The sequence below is a fragment of the Dromaius novaehollandiae genome, chromosome 1 (assembly GCF_036370855.1).
Source record: "Dromaius novaehollandiae isolate bDroNov1 chromosome 1, bDroNov1.hap1, whole genome shotgun sequence".
Classification (NCBI taxonomy): Eukaryota; Metazoa; Chordata; class Aves; order Casuariiformes; family Dromaiidae; genus Dromaius; species Dromaius novaehollandiae.
Window position 1 is genome coordinate 40,098,390 of NC_088098.1, and position 17,664 is coordinate 40,116,053.

General features: G+C 39.1%; 1 protein-coding gene across 3 annotated transcripts in view; it reads left to right on the top strand.

The window, feature by feature from the left end:
- Window positions 1-105: 105 nt before the first annotated feature.
- SYT1 (synaptotagmin 1) overlaps window positions 106-17,664 on the top strand; it is a 352,931-nt gene continuing 335,372 nt past the window's right edge. For 2 of the 3 annotated variants that reach the window (XM_064509467.1, XM_064509475.1), the window contains exon 1: window positions 107-257. The gene's annotated coding sequence lies outside the window, so the exon portion shown is untranslated. Of the gene's footprint in view, window positions 258-17,664 lie in introns of all 3 variants that reach the window. The other variant, XM_064509482.1, reaches the window with a different exon arrangement.

Below are 17,664 nucleotides of genomic sequence, written 5' to 3' on the forward strand. Positions count from 1 at the left end.
CCACCTCCGCCGCCCTGCCCTGCCCTACCCTGCCCTACCCGCCGCCGCCGCCGAAACTTGCCGCCCGGCTCGCCGCGGGGCGCCGGGGCAGCCTGCCCGCGCGGGGGCGGCCGCCGCGCACCTCCGCGCCGGCCGCTGTGCATCGCCCCCTCGCCCCCCTGCGCGGGCGGGCGAGGCAGGGCAGGGCAGGGCGCGTGGTGCCGCCGCCGCGGGGAGAGCGCCGAAGGACGGGCCGGCGCGCCCGCCCCCGCTGCCAGGTAGGGCAGCGCGCGGGCGGGGGAGGGGGCAGCGCCCGGCCGCGGGGGCTTCCCCGGCGCGGTGGGGGGGCGGCTGCCGTTCGAGCGGAGGGAGCGCGCGCTCCGGGGGCGGCCGCGCCCCAACGGCCGTGGGGTGGGGGGTGCCCCCCCCTTCTCCCTCCCGCGGGGGGGCGGCCGCGGGGCCCGTCCGCCTTCCTCTCTGCGCCCGCGGAGCGCTGCCCGGGGGCGTGCGGGCCGCGCCGGCCGCCATCTGAGTTGCTTCTCGCACCTGGCGGTGCGCGGCCTCCCCCCCGGGGCGGGGGGGGGCTGTCCCGGGGGCGCGGGATGCGGTCGCCCCCCCCGGGGCTCCGCGGGGCGCCCTCCCCCAGCGCCCCCCCCCCCCCCCCCCGGGCTGACCTTCCCTGCTGGCAGGAGGACAAAACCTAATAATTCCTGCCTCAATTCAATTAAAAAAAAAAAATTCTCCATTACTTACGTTATCAAGCTATTTATTTATTTATTTTCACCCCCCCGCCCCCCCCCCCCGATTTCATTTTGCTTCCTCGGACATGATTTCCCTCATCTTATTTATACGACTTCCTCGCTGTGATTTCCGATTACATTACGGTCCATTTCATGTGTGCGCACATGATCCGGCTGCCGGATCAATGCTCTGTTTAAAAGTTAAATTGGCTTATTGAAAACTTCTAGGTAGAGCGGTCGGAAAGTGGTGAGGAATGTTAATGTTTCTTTTGTTTCGAGTCTTGTGAAATAAAGATATCAAACAGCTACCAGCTTCTAGTAGTGAGTAAAGTAAGTAAATTAAATGTAGTCATTGGAATGAGCCTTTATGGCACTTCCAACAATCTGTAATTCAATCATCTCTGATACAAGCTGCCTTTTGCTATTATTCATCAGACCCAGCTGAGTGATTTCTGTCAGATGGGAAGTGGTAGAGAAATCTCTAGGTAAATGTAACTGGAAAGCTTTCCAAGTGGAGTCCTAAATGAGCACAGAAAAGCACTTGGCCACAATGTGGAGACAGATGTTGGCATCCAAATAAATCATTTCCTTTGATTGTCTGGGGGGAGGGGAGAGGTTGTCAAGTCTTATTTTCCTTATTAAATACCCATTTGTGAGTGAAGAAGAAGAAACACGGTGCTTATGACCTTGTAAACTTAATGTAAAATGCTGTAATTCAGTAGTATTTCCCTGTCTTTCAAATACTATTTTCCATACAGAGGCTTTTCCATACAGAGGTCAGTACAGTAATTCTAGATACACATATGTTGTAGCTTGCAACTACAGGCTTCTATTAATCAACAGTTGCAATACTGATCCTTCAAACAGCTATCTGATGTGTGAACTGTGTTTTATGTTAATCTATTACATGCTGTTTAAACTGCTTTATTGTCCAAGAGTTATTTTCATCCTGGAAGAAGAGAAGACAATAGTTGTAGACCCAGGAGGAGACTCCTCTCCCTGGTGGGTTGACATCTAGAGTTACGGACGAGCAATTGTTTTTAGGAGTGATCCTGAAAAGGGGGGTGGGGGGGAGTTTTTGCGTACAAGGACAAGGGGGCAACAAATTGATTTGTCTTGTGAGTATATGAATTGACATCTTTAGCCATGTTTAAACTAACCTGTTCAGAGAAAGTATAAGGAAATTCCACATGTATCTAGAATAGTATTTTCTTGCCTATATTGGAAACAAATGACCTGATTTTTGTGTGTCGGAGTTGAATATATTTTTTTTCCTCTCGAGTATTTTTGCAATTGTAGTTCTATTAGTAGTGTCCAAGGGGAATATACTTTAATGTGGTCTATTACTTGGCTTGTGGTATAGTTGCTCAAAATTTGCGTGCATGCAATTCATAAATTGAAAACTATATAGCTTGAAAACATAGTGTAGGCAGCCTGAGCAAGAAGAGATGATTTAAAAAAAGAACCACAGGGCAGATGATAATGACATACCGTAGGAAGTAATCATGCTCCTGCACTTGCAAAAGCATGAAATGTTCCAGTGTAGCCATTTCATACAAGCCCAATTTTCCTTCGCATTAAGAGTGCCTAAGTGAGCCTTATTAATGTTTGATGCAAAAGATGCTAGATCCATTTTAAGGATTGGTACTGGAATTTAAAGAGGTAGCTCATAGATTAACAGTGTGGTTCTAACACTTCCTCCGACTAAATATAATCACTTACCATGTATACCGTAGCAGTGGAAACGGCGTATAGCATTCTCTGTAACAGAGCATCTAATGATAGACTAAAAGCTCTTTTAAAACCATAAATATAAAACAATATTTGGTTTACAATCCAAAACTTTCTCTTATTTTACTTGTAACGTAAATCAGACGTAAGAACCCAGAAAACAGTCGGCTTCGATTGGCATAGTAGTTTAGAAGGTGTAAGATAAAGGAAGATTCTGTTTGTCAGAAACCTCGGGGAAAGAAATCTATACTAGTTCACCTAGCATAAAGAGAATGGAAACATAAAATCAATTTTTATGGTCTTTTGACAGGGTTTGCTGTAGTATGTAAAAAGAAAAAGTAGCTTAGGGTCTTAGCTGAAGTTTTTAAGCCACTCAGCCTTATAGAACTTAAAGTTAACTGAAGTTTCTTTACATAAAAATGAAACTCTTATTTAACATGTTGCAGTTTTTTCTTATCCATTCAGCAATCTGATTAGTTAAAAAAAATCCTTATGCATAAGTGTGTGTGTGCATATATACATATGTATATGTACATATATATGCATATTTAAACAGAGATAAATTCTTACTGGCGACTGAGTTCTGAATAAAAGAGTGTGTGCATCCTTATGTTACCTGCTGTGGAAGAGGCATCAAAGTTTGCAATACAACTGAAAAGGACAAGAAAATATTTCCCTGTATTCCAGAATAAAAGCACGGAGATATTTTTATGCATGGATAGCATGATCCCTTTCCCTGTGCTGGTGATGGCCATCTAAATGCACATTTTCATGAAGAGAAATATGTGATCATTTGATTTACTTCGATTCTCTATAGAATGTTTGTTTTAAACATTACTCTGTATCTAGGAAGAAGCTTAATTAGAAATACACATAAGGGAGGCTTGTTAGCTAACTATGAATTTGTGTTTACCACTGACATTTACTAAAGATACTTGAGGTTAAAATAAAAGCATTTGCCAGACTGAATAAACAAAGTGTTATGTTAACAAATATTTTCAGGATTGTTATGCACAAAAGTCTTTGCTAGAGTAGGCTTTACTCATTTGTAATATGCTCCAGTAAGAGGGGAGATTAAGAAACACTGGTTATACTGTTATATCTCTTACAAAAATACCAGATACTGAAGCAGAATGCATTAGAAAGAGGACAACTGACAAGGGCTCTTCATAATTTCTTTTGGTGAGAGGATAAGAGCAGGCTACGGGCAAGCTTTTTCAGGAAGTACAGGGACTAGAGGAGTGATTTGTACAAGCAGTGTGTGGAAAAAGCTGTCTCGTTATATCAAAATTATCTTTCTGCATGAAACATATAAATGACTGAAAGCAAGAGATGGACTGTGATAAAGCTACTTCCTTTGATAGCTGTCCAGTCAGGACATCTTAGATTAATCTCCCCCCCCCCCCCCCCCCCCAGTGGTTTAGTGATTAGCATGTCCAGGGTTTTCCATTTACTTATGAGAGGGTTGAGTATTTTTCTTACCTTGTTTGTGTGTGGTGTGGGTTTTTTTTAATCATATCTGAAGGTATTTCCCCAGAATTGCAGGCACTGAACACTTCTCCCCCTCCATCCTGGAGGGGGTGATACTGTCCTCTTTTATATTCTCAGGTGTTTGCCAGCTCAGGATGCCACTTTCTTTTCTAGCTGCCCCTAAACGTGCTGGGAAAAATGCGTTGGAACACAAAGTAAATCTGGAATGCCTCCTGTGCAGCATAATAAAATAGTTATCTGAGAAGCTACTAATAATTATATGGTTCTTTAAAATGGAAGACCATACAAATATGAAAAAAGCATCATTAGAAATTATCTGAACAAAATATTTGTTTTTATTAATTCTGAAATATTGTGTTAATATAATTCTGCAAGATAAGATCTTTAACTTAGAAGTAGCTAAAAATAATTTGGTTATTTAACTATGATGACTGTAAGATTTCCAGATGTTTTTGAGGATTTATGGAAGTACTCAAATGTACTGTGATGGTTTTAATAATGTAGCCATGGTTATAGTGACCGGGTAGTACAGCTGACAATGCATGCCTCAGAGCTGCTCAGTAGTGATTTAATGAAGTTGGTTATAAACCTGTTTACCACTTCTGCTTTATACTTTTTATCTTAAGAGTATTGCCTCACTGTGTTTGGTTGAAAACCAGCGTAGCAACTGCAATATGGGAAAGCTGGCAACCATTACCCAGCTTGGCTCTGAGATATAAGATTAGTAGCAAAGTCCCTCATCTCCCTCTGTTTGGATAACCATGTAGATATGGCAGTTGAAAATAATTGCTAGTGCCTTTTTGCAAGTCTTGGGGATAAAAACTCCTTGAGAAATGGTTTATCTGATTCAGAACCCTGTCTCTTAACAGTGATCATATTTTTCCAAATACCAGAATTAATAGTTGGACATTAGGTCTAACTCTATCTGTATTCTGAATATATAATGGCTGCTTGTAATGAGGAGCTTTTTATTAATTATACTTTTTGCTCCTATTTTATGGAGAATACTTTCTTATTAATTTTGAATTCCTATTTAACTTCTATCATCAAATTTTGGTGTATGAAGGAATTTTTGGAGGCTTGTTTGAAAATTAAAAATAACGGAAACCATGGAGTGGTTTCATGTCACTATGAACCAGTGTCATAGGAAAAAAAGTACGCTCAACTACTTGCTAGTATATTATTTGATGATGATAGTGTAATTCATCCCAATCAACATAATTTTATTAATTCAACATGTATTTTGTTGAAATCATAAGTTTTGTTGATATATATATTGAATTTTATAAGGAGTTTGGTTTAGCTTAGGATGATGGTCTGACTTTAAAAAAATAATACTGTCCAAAGGCACCATTGTAAACTGATTAAAAAGTGTTTACTTCACTGCAAGCAGCAGTGAATAAGGAATCACCATGTGTATTATTCCAACTGTATTACCTTTAACAGTGATCTGGAATAAAATAAAAAATCAATAAGAACAAAATTGACACAAAAATCAGAATTAGTAAAGTTGGGAAGAGTGCTGTTACAGACTGACTTCAATGAGTGTGTCATCTTAATTCATCCAAATGTGTGCTTTAACAAAGGGAACTGTGATACTTTTGCCTACTTCCAGTTAAAAAAAAAAAAAAAAAAGAGAGAGACTTTTTTTTCTGAAAGAGTAACTCTGAAAAAAGATTTAGGGACTATATGCAGTGGAACATCTGTTCCCTTTGGCCTAAAGGAGCAAAGAAGCCACATGCAGTCGTATATACCAAAGACTCTGGAGTAGGAGAAGGTATTATTTTTGCAGGTTTTCTAGTTATTAGGACGATGTGCCTGCCTTCAAAAAGGATGCTGGAAAACTAGAATTAGTTAGAGACCCAGGAGTGGAGTGACTTGAGATTTGCCAAATATGCTTCTTAATGGGAATCTGAAGAGCTTGGCACATACAGTTTTCCAAAGAGAAAGCAAGGAGCTTCCTTGATTCTTCTTCATTGAAGAGAATGCTAATATTGCAGTGTACTTTCCCAGCTGATGGGTCAGGCAGCAGCCTCGCTGGGCCTGTGCGCCAGAAAACTTAAGGCTAGAATAAGGTATCTGGTTCTTAGCAGCTGGAGCAGCAAGTGTATGGACCAGCTTACCGAGGAGATGGGGAAACACTTCTGCTCAAGGGGTTTTTGATCAGTATTTCATATCTTTGTAACTGGACAAAATGGAAGTCCTAGATTTGATATAGAAATTGCTGGGTTAATCCGTGAGAACAGACTAGATAATTAGCTGTCCTGGCCGTAAAATCAACCAACCTGTTGAACTTGCTGTCATTGAGTCTCTCGGATCAAATTATGTATTTTGTAAAAAGGTGGTGTGCCATGTTGTTATTGTAGTATGAGAAGCTTCTATCTGAACTTCTCTCAAGCTGTCAGTGTCTTATAATCCTATTTTGTCCCACCTTTACTGACAAGTTTTTTGTTTTTCCCTCTAGCGTTATGCTTTGCAACCCAATTTCAAGGCCATTGAAATGAATTATTGTTCTTCCTGTTTCCTTCACCCAGCAGTGTCCTAAAATCTACTTATTAGGAGTGTTTCATTGTATTTATTAATGGGAAATCTGTTTAAAAAGAGAGTGCCTGTTATTTGGTCAAATGTTCTTACATAATTTGGAAGTCACTCATATGTTATCTGTTCCATCTGCTTTCTAGTTTCATTTTACTGGACAGTGAGTAAATTAATCACTGTGTGAATATTGAGAAGGGATCATTTGCATCCACTTTCTGTTTGTGGCTTAGTCAGTTTTTAATCCATGATGCAGCATTGCCTCTCTCTGTAAAGAGCAGAGTCCTTAGTGAGAGACTTCAGTGTGTTGGAAGAGCCTAACATAAAGATTGCTGAATCTTTAGGCTTTGGGTTTTTCTCCTGAATTTGCATGCTAATTATATATCTACTTACAAGCAATATTATGTGTCTGACCAATCTGGCCTGCGCTTGTGTAAATGCACCCTCTTCAGTTTGCAGGTGCCCATCAGCCAGGTCCAAACCTGTTCTGGAGCTCGCCTTATGGGTAGCAATATGGGTGCCTGGCGTCAGAGCCAGGACACTCTGTATGGTGCATACGGCTTTGCTCTAGGATAAATTTATCTCAGCTAGAATCTTCCATATCCTCTTTCCATGTGTCGAGCTATAGATTAAGTGCTGGTATTGGCAATACAACCACAGAATACAATTCATCATAGTTGTTTTTCACATGCTAATAACAAGGAATTATCTCGCATTTGCTCTTTGGGTTCAGGTCACTTAGTGGCTGCTAGTTAGAGCAGTGAAACAACAGAAAAATGTTCGTATGACCTTTGACAGAGGTCAGTTGCGTCTTCATGATATGCTGTAGCTGTTTGAAGGCCTTCAGTACTTTTATCTTGTGTGTCTGTTTTGTTTTTATCAATCCTGCACAATAATACTGAAAGATTACTCTCTGTATTAATTTAATCACGTTTATCTTAGTGAGAAAACGCTAAAACAAAGTCTTCAAGTAAAATTATCTGGGGCAAAAAAAAAACTTGATATCATGGGCTGTGGTTCTTTCTTGCATTTCTCATTTTGAAAATATATGTCCACTTTTAATAATGACTTAGATTTATTTTAATATTTAACATGCAAAGAATGGCTTTACAAATTGTACACTGGCTAATAATTGTGAGCTGTTTACTCTAGAATAAGTTACTCCTTATAAATATTGACACAAGTCCTGTATTATTATAGATAAGTTAGGTGTAAAACTCGCAATGAAAATCAACATCTTAGAAGAAGAAGAGTAGTACTAAGTATTTCTAGCTCAATACCAAGCGGCTGAAGAAGTCAGAGTTCTGAACTGAGCACTATTTATCCAAATGGTGTCAATTGGCTTCCAGAGCAACAACCAGCCAAGTGTTCACTCGAGGCAATGAATCGGAATTCTGCTGGTGTAACAGGGACCGTCTACTCTGTCTGCTATTGAAGGACTCGGATATGCCCCCAAAGCCAAAACTTATTTCTGTCTTTCCAGATAGCTTATGGATTTTTGTACCCATCAACCAGACTCCAAAATGTATTTATTGCATATTGGTGAAGAGACAAATAATCAGTACTGTTTTAATGGAACTTGTCAACTTGTCTCTAGTTACAGCTTTGGAATTTCCTTTTAGTATCAACATGAAACTGTGACCATTTGACACATGTTCATTTTCCTTTGCTTTGGGTTGAAATTTGGCTCCTAGTAATGGCTCTGCCTTTCAACTTTTATTTTAAAACAGCATGAGAGTTCAATAGTGTTAAGAACTGTTTTGGCAGAAGAAAGCTAAATTACTTGCTGGAATAAATTGTCATTTGGTATTCCCTTAGTCTGCAGTGTTATTTCCCTCTCCCACTCAGTTCTGTGACCTTTTTGTGTGATGAAGAGAAGTAATCTCTTCTGGAAAAAACTCTTAACAGTTTGCAGTGTGCTGGCTTTGGATGTTTTCAAGGAGGTAAAAGAGTGTGAAGTTAAAAAGATGTTATAAGGGGGGACAAAAGGATGTGGGAGGATGGAGTGAGTACCAAGCCTAGCTGAAGATATAATCACAATTTATTAGATAGTTATATTATTCATTTTTTCCCCTTCCATTAGGCTAAAATTTGCTATATCACAGGTACTATTAGGATAAGTGTATTGGTGATTATGAATAGCTTAGAAATTATGCTGATGAGGCAATAAAAGCACTCAGACTTAAACCATAAAAAATACTAGTTCAGCCTGTCCTACTTACAGCCATGGTGTAAATAAGATACTTAAAGGTGGCTTCAATCAGGCTTAGAGATAATTATGTTAAATAAATTCTCAGTAAAAAGTTTGAGGCATATTATAAATAACTTGTCTAAACAATAAGCATAGTCTTACCTTGTGCCCTAGTGCTCTTTAATTAAAAGAAAAAAAAAAAAGGGGGGGGTGATTTATTCAAACTTTTCCTACTCTTAAAGGGCATTAGCAAGTCCATTGATTATGGTTAGTTGGGTCAGTTTGAGTGTGTGAGCTTTCTATGTATGTCTGCAATCCCAGTGGGCCTGGGAGGAGCTAAAGGCAACAGGCTTAGTGGTGGAGTTGTGAGTCGAGGGACTGTTGTTCAGTGACAGTCAAAGTCTGTGTGTGTTGCTGCTCCACTAAAGATGATGAGCTCTGCTACCTACCAGAGGTGGAGCATAGTCTCAGCAAGCGTAACATGAGATAGGCATGCTCACTGTAGGTGCCAGCATCACTGCAAAGGTACGTACAGTCAAAGCAGCAGTAGTAAATACATGTGTGGGGTGTGTGTGTGTGCTTGCTTTTTTCTTCTCCCTAGGTAAGATGCACAGAACTACCCTGAAATGGGCATATGCACTGAAACTTTGTTTCTTGTTGCAAAGCAAGGGACTGCCTCCTGCCACAGTGCTTTTTTCCATCAGACTTGGTGTGATGTACATCCAATTCTGGCTTACTTAAATCAGAATTTTTGTTATGTATTTCTTTGTAAATAATATTTCCTTTCATTACATGAGCTGAATTACATCCCATAAATTTAGGCTTTTTTTTAAAGTACTTATAGATGAGTTGGAAGGTTGCATAAAAGCTCAGTTAGTGTCACTATCACTTAAAATAGTCTAAAAGCCTAACTAGTGTCTTCTGTCCCCCCCCCCCCCCCCCCCAATAGCTGTTCTGTTTTGCTTTGACACATTTTTGGAAAATCACAAACATACCTAGTTTTTTCATAGCTTTTTGGCAAGCATCCTAATATATGATGCAGGCTTCTTTTTTTTTTTTTTTTGGTATGGAATAAAGAAAAAGAATAAGGGGTGATGGCTCACCTCTCCATGTCCTTTGTTATCACTGAATTCTGAATATGGGTTGTAACCAGTGACAGCTGTTTCAGCAAGAAGAGTTGCCATGTTTGCAAGAGGCAGTATTTACTTTGCAATCTCTTTAGAACGGGGACTGACACATCTTGTAACGTGTTTATACTGCGCCTAACGTAATAGGAGCCAGATCTCTGACTGACGATGTGGCCTGTTGTGCAAAATAATAATAATTAGCCCAAATGCTGAAAAAGTGCCGTTATTTAAGGCCAACAGAGATCAATAAACAATTCATTGCTGTAACCATATCAACTGTCTCCATCAAGAGGGTTTTTTATGGTATCACAGAAACCTCATACATGAAAATATGCGAACATTCCTTGTCTGTTAGACATTTTTAAATATATTTATATTTTGCTAGTCATTAAGGCTGTATTGTTCCTACTAGAGCCCTGGGACACTGGATTCAGAGCTCTCTAATTAGAAACTGTGCTGAGTTACTCTTTAAAACAGCTTTATCCTCATCCTAGTGTAAATTTAAATCCATTAGTTTCAAATCAAAACAAAGGCTTCTTATTCCCCAGTAATCTGGTTTGCCACTTTCCAGGTGAAAAGTGGGTAAAGTTTTTGACTTGCTTACAAAGAAAACTATTTAACATGTAATGCCACGCTCACAACTGAGACTGGAATTGTTTGTAGTAGGGATGGTGCAAAGGGGCTATATGTTAGCCCTCTGAGGCCAGGAGGGAATTTATCTGGTATAAAACAGATAAACTGGCTCTGTACTGGGGAGCTGGTGTAGCAGAACTTTGACTTCTTCTGTCATAGAAACCTTTAGAAATTGTTTTCTGGCCCAAAGTAGTTAGCTTTTTAAGTATTACTGGAGCTGGAACTAGTTTATCTGCCCAAAGCTTGATGCAGTTATTAGAGATTTCTGCTCCCTTTTTCTGTAAGAAGTTGGATACAGGAGAAAACTTAATTCTATTCTGATATGTGATATGAAAAATGGGTGGAACAAACTGAAGGCCAAGACTTAACTGCCCTGATAGTCTGTCCTGAAGGTAGAGCTGAACTCATGTGAAAACTTCAAGTAAAGATTTGAGGGTTAGTTTTTTTTTTGAATAACAGTCACAAGTCTATATGCATCAAGAGAGTCATCTATACTGTGTAGGACCCAATCAGAGTAACACAAGGTAGGCTTCATATGTGTCCTGTTGATGTGGTGAAACATAAATTCAGTTTGACAGATGGGGATCAATGGCAGAGGGAGATTAAGGATGAGATTCATCTCATTTAACTTTAAATACCCTCAGAAGGTGATTCATTTGACCCACCTTAGGCATCTGTCTTAGCAGGAGATGGACTGCTCTCTGGAGATATTTTTCCTTTCCAGTGACTGTAAAAAGGCTGGGATCACTAGATGAGACTTAATCAGCTAATTTGGAGACACCTAACATGGGACATCTGAATTGTAAATGATGTACCTAAGGCCTCATTGGGGAGCATGTGGCATGGCTGAAAACTGACCCCTGATTTTCTGAATGCAAATTAACAGCATTAATCAAAATAGCATCTTTTCCTATAAAGAGGAGAACTAGAATCTATGTTGATAAAACTAGTGCATGGTAGATGTTTAAAATTGACTAGCAATTGCAAATAAAGTAACTGGACTGAAGGAGGGTGGCAAGAGATAATATTTGGAAGTGCCCAGTTAAGTTAAAATTATTTTGCTGGAGTTTATATCGCTGTATTTGATTCATGGGAATGTCTGCCTCACTATTGCATCAGCTTTACTGTGTAAGAGACTAGGTTTAAAAGAATATTCAGAGCTAAATTTGCATGTTGTTTTTGCCTTATAAAATAGCCAATGTGTCTGTTTGCAGAATGCATGCGGAGCTGTCAGAGAAGAGCAAACTTTAAGGACTCTGCTTGAGGATATAGTAGTAATTACAACTTTACTATCAGCTATGTAGAAAGTTGGGTATCTTGTCAGTAAAACCTTAAAAAAAAGGTCCATTGTGTTGGACACAAGTATTTTATGCATATGTTGATGGCTATGGGCAGCTAGTTAAAGCCAGTCTTGTCCAACTGCCTGAACTGGTACAAGCAGGATTGTATGAAAGGAAACACCTTATTCTTATGAATTGTAGCAATTAGGAAGTATTTTGATTCCTGAAATGTGCACACTGAAGCCAATGCAGAGAGTGCTATCAGCCTCCCTAGGCTTTGCATTTTGCCTGAAGTGGGCAGGGAACCAAGCAGATCTGCACAAGTGGTAGTGATAGCAATAATCAGACTTGGCAAAAGGATGAGAGGCTTGTTGCAGCACTTTTCCTCTCATCAGCAAAGCTCTGATGTTGCTAGAGTGTGCATTTTCCTTTGCAGACCTGCCATAAGTTTTGTACCTGATGCAGACATGGTGCTTTGGAGTTAGCTTGGATCTGCCTTGCTTGCTGCCTCCTTACCTTAACATACCTTAAAGCTATAGTTTTGGTGTGAGTTGTGACTGAGAGGAGGTCATGTTTTCTGAGCGGTAGCACAGAATCTATTTGAATAGCTTTGTGTAACTTGCATCTAGGAACCTGCTTGGATGATCTTGGTTATATGTGACCTCCTTAAATTCATGGCATTGCATTCCTTTATAGGGGAATACACTGTGATGTTAAGGCTTCAGGGTCTGTTTAAAAAAATTCAATGAAGTGCTAGAAAAAATACAGGGTGGGGAAAACTCCGCTGTATTTAGATAAAACAGAGAAGCTAGCAACATAGAGAATAAAGGATGTATATTTTAAGCTTATGCAATTCCCTCCTTTAAAACTTGGAAAATGGCTATTGCTTCACGGTACTGCGTATACTAAAAATTGTATCTTCATATTAGAACTAGAGTGTCAAATTAGGATGGTCTAGGAAGAAAAATTTAATACGCTCCGAAAAATAAAATCACAGCAAAATGGTCATCTTATTGATATCATGGGTTGCTCATTTACATCTTCCTTTGAGATAACAGCTAAATGAACCTTTTTAAGCCAGATATCAACTATATATAAATGCAAAGTAGTAGGCTCAAAATCTGTCATGCTGTCAGAGTACAACTATTTTCTCTGCAAATATGGAAATTCTCACTTACCTGCATTTTCTCCCTGCCCTACTTTTTCTCCCCATATATTGATATTCACCCATGTAAAAGAGGCTGATTACATGTTGGCCATTGTATAAATAATGCAAAGTTGTCAGTAGCAGAGGAAAACTGATTTTATGAATCTGAGATACTGACTAAGGGATTAAAATCTCTATTTAATGAGGGAAAAGATCTTTGTTTCTGTCTCACTTTGTTAAAATAGGGTTAAAAAAATAAAATCTTAGCATTTTTAATTCATTTTTCATCATCTGAGGACTGGCTTTATTAATAAATCCCAGATCAATCTTCCATCAGGGTATTTTGCTCTGCAGTATTTTTCCTTTTGCTTTTCCCAGACCCTCTTGAGAATACACATGACATCTTTCCTTGTTTCAGAGGTGAGGAATATTTGCTGAATGGAGCTGGAGTTGATGGGATGCTGTGGAATTACTGCAAGGCTCAAAGCAAAAGTGCGACTGTTGTCCTTTGGCTTTATGAAAAACATTCAGAAAATATAGTGCAATCTGGAGTCAGGTTACCATGAAAGTAATTTAATTGGGCTCTTTAAAGGTGAGCTCTTGAAGTCAGGAAAGGCTGGAGTTGGTTCTTGGTAGCATATTTTCAATAGAGCCAGGGCCCAAATAGTTGCTGGCACAGTGTGATTTGGAGATGTATGGCTACCATGAAGTTGGCCTTTGCCTCATCCAAATCATGTATTTAATAGTATGGCTTATTGACTGTCACAATTCTGTGACAAGGCAAAAGTCCGACCCCAAATGATGTATAGAGTGTTTCTGACTTCTTGTTGTTTTTCCTCTTCCAACTGATGTTTCTCTTGGGTATTATTCTGAGAGAGAATGTTGTGGCCTTAAATTTATAGTTTTCTATAAATAAACATTTAGAGGGTCTCATCAACCTTGCAGAAATCTTCAGTAACTCTTGGTAGACTATTTGTCTGTTTTGTCCATGATGCCTCTGTCGATGGCATCAACATCAGTCTAACAACATACTAGCCCTTTCCTCACATAATTGACTCTTGGCTTTCAAACAGTGGTTCTCTTAATGTGTTCGTTAGTCAGAGAGGTATAAAGGGGAGATACTGCATCTTCACTGAGGCTTATGTTCTTTAAAACAGGAGTGCTAAGGAGATAAGCAAGTATCTCCTCATTTTTTGATCAGGGAGCTCAAATTTTCCTTGTTATCTTTACTCTTTCATGATTGAGCTGTTTGTTTCCAGATGGCTTCTATGCATGCAAAGGGCTGGGGGACACATTGTCCAATCTGTTCAGCTGCAGGCCTCTGCCATCAAATGGAGCCCAAGGTGCTGGACGCTTTAGCAGTTTTAGACTAGTTCAGTGGCCCATCCTGTAGCAATTACTCTGGTGCTTTCATTTCCAGAGAGGAAGGCTTTGAAGTAGCTTCCTTTTGTGGAAGGAAGATTCCAAGGTTCAACTGAAACCAAAATGCAAAGAAGTGCAAATGCCTATCTCCTTTCTAATGAAATCGAATTCATTGACACTTCTAAAAGTTTCTACAGTACCCAAACATTTAGAATCTTTTTTTTTGGTGTGGGTTTGTGGGTTTTTGTTTTTTGTGTTCTCCAAGTGCTATTTTCATACCGGGTTATTTTTTCCAGTATGCTATAGTGGAAAGGTTCATAAATGCAACATCAGATATATCAGGTGCAACATGTAAACAACTGTGTGTGGGTTTCCCTCCCTCCTCCCCCCACACCTTTTTTTCTCCACAGTTTTGGAATAAGTCCTCACCAGAGAAGGGAAAATAGAAAGTCAGCATTATGTGTTAAAGGGTAAAACGTATGTTTTTTTTTTCTTTTTTTCCCCCCCCCCCCGAAAGCATAAATACTGTTTTCAGATTGTGTTTTACCTTTGGCTGTGCTATGTCTCTTCATTTCGGATGCTTTTCCCCCCTACATCTTCACCTTCCACTTTTTCCCCAAACTTTTTTACTTTTTAAAATGTGAGGAAAAATGTAATGAGACACAGGTACCAGCAGTAAAGCTCTGATTAGAAGGCAGATAGACAAATAGCACTTAACATATTGGAAAGGCTAAATGGGTGTCATGTATATAATCAAAAATAACTGTCATTAGTACAATAGACAAGATGATTAGATATCACCCTATTGACTCTGTGTTTATTGCTTTGATTCAGTGGGTTAATCAACTGTTCTTTAGTGATTAAAGTCTGGATTTCTGAGTACTGCTCTTCCGTTCCCCTGGAAAGCATGGTTGTTGTGATGGGTAAGCACTGAAGTCTCTGTTTTAAGGCACTCATTCTAGATGATGATCAGGGCATGTGAACCTCCAAACTTCTGGAAATCCCTCTGAAGTAAAGGTAATCTTTGCAAGTGAGCAGGTACTCCCATTAAAAAATAAAGCTTACAAAATAAAAGCGTGAGATACTGTCATTATATGGCTACTGTATGTATACTCTTTTCTGGTAAGAGATCTTGGAAAACCTCGACCACATCTAATAGCTGGCATAAGAGAAATGTGGCATTTCTGAGCTGAGGATCTCTTCAGACTACACATCATTGATATGTCTGCTTGTAAAAGTATACTAGAGTGATTAAGAGAGAATTCTATGAAGAATTTTAAACGGCTTATGAAAAGGGGATCATTCTTAATTGCTTTGTTTTCCAAGTAACTTCTATAAACTCTTATTGTACTTGGATAGACAGTTATTGCTTTAGTCTAAGCAATACTATTGAACCCTAGATTTCTCACTGTGGTTTATTAGCAAGTGTGTGTGCGCGTGTTCTTCTGAAAACTGGAAAAGTCTTAACTCTGTCCATTTTTCTTTATTTTCTAAAGTTTATGTTTAGAAACTTCCACTTGTGAATCAAAGTTGCTGTAGCTCTTCCATAGCTGTGTTAAAAATAATAGCTGTAAATGTGTAAGTTCAGATGGCTATCACATCGAGTAGCTGCAAGAGGAAGTTGAAGTCCCATGTGAAAAATATTGTCATGATCTGAACGCTTCAGAGAATGACAAAGGTCATTTTACTGGTATTCAGTATTAAAGAGTCTGGAAAAGAACAGCTTTCAGAAATAAATTTCTGTTTAAATGGTTTGAGTTTCTCTCTGTTCAACAGCAGAAAACCCGTCGCTCAAATCACTTGGTGACATTGCTGAATGCTTTGGATGTATCAGTCTCTGTCATAATGAGCAGTCATTTCTCAATTCTGCATGTTACAAAACCAAATAACCTTCTGAATTCTTCTTCTATACTTATAAAGAATAGTGTTGCACAGACTAGTTCATTAAAACTCTCAAATTTCAGTTACACAAGTAATTGGGATTTCAGATTTGTATACTTGTTGTGGAATGGAATTTCTTAAAACTTTTTGCTGCAAACAGAACAAAAATACTTCTGGGTCTTAAATGTATAAGTAGTTCTTATTCTAAGGATGTCAATGTCGTCATTTTTTTTCCCCCAATGCCTCTTTTACATATTTTGACCTTCTGAGCTGATTCTGTTGCATCATTAATAGAAACAGACAGTTATTTTTTTGGGCAGACAAGCTACAAGAAAATTAAAAACAGTATGGAAACCTAACTCCAATTAATACCTCCAGTTTTTACACTGAATCTTTCAAATCTTTGTTTTCACTAAATTATATTTTGGAGGAAAAACAATCCATTTTTTTCTGCCAACAGTAACAATGTTACATTATTTGCCTGTAAGGAGTCTGAAAAATATTTTTCCTGCAAAAAAATAGGAGGGAAAACTGTACAGTAGTTCCATTCCATCGTATAGATAGTGACACATTATTCCTTTCAGTTTTAGGTTGTGCTTCATTGCTTTTGAAATAGATATACTTGGGACATATGCCCAAACTCAAGATGTGGTCAACGTGCTACTAGGATTATTTGGTTGTTGAAGTGCTTTTTTTTGCCAGAGAAGGAATTGTTCAAGACAGATGCTACTGTGATAAACAGCTTGATACTTTTACTACTCTAGATGCTGAAAACTTTAAAATAGTAAGAATGTAACAATGTGAAAGATCATAAATGCTTAAGGTTCTTGTCCTCCTTTGACATATATGGGAGCTAATACTTGATAAAAGACACCTCCCAAACTTTTTTTCTGTGAGTAGAAAAACTGAATAGCTAAATTATTATTACTGTTTATGTAGGTCAGGATTGCAAATGACTGGTTATGTCAGCAATGCCCAGCTTGAAGCAGGTTCAGAAGTGCCTTGTTTTCAGCATGTGCTGGGCATGCATCCTGCTAAAATCAGGCTTTATGCACACTTGACCCAAAGGCAATTTTTATTCGTATGTTACAGAAGCTGTGAAGCTAGAGGTACTTCGAGCATGTTCCTGATACAACTCTGGAGAAAGTTGCCTGTTGGCAAGCCTGATCCTCTGTTTGCATGTGTGTCTTCCCAGTCGGGGATCTCAAGGGTCAGATGCATCCAGCGTAAAGTCTTTGAAATAAGCATAGCTGTCCTGAGTAACAGGTGACTGGTAGATCCCACGTCCTTCCCTAGAGCAGTGCGTTGGCTTTTAGCAATTGTTACAGGTTGGCTCCAGGCTCTTCATTCATTCAGTCTTTTCATATACGTCAGTGCATGTTACTGTAAACTTTAGTACACTCTGACTGTAAAAAAAAAAAAAAAAAAAAAAAAAAAAAAGATATTCTTGACTTCTGTTCATCAGGCAAAGTTACTTCAGGGTAACTTTCATGAGAACAGTTTTTGCAGAGCATCAAACTACAAGTATAAATGGATATAAAAATGAAGGCAATAAGCTATTTTCCCT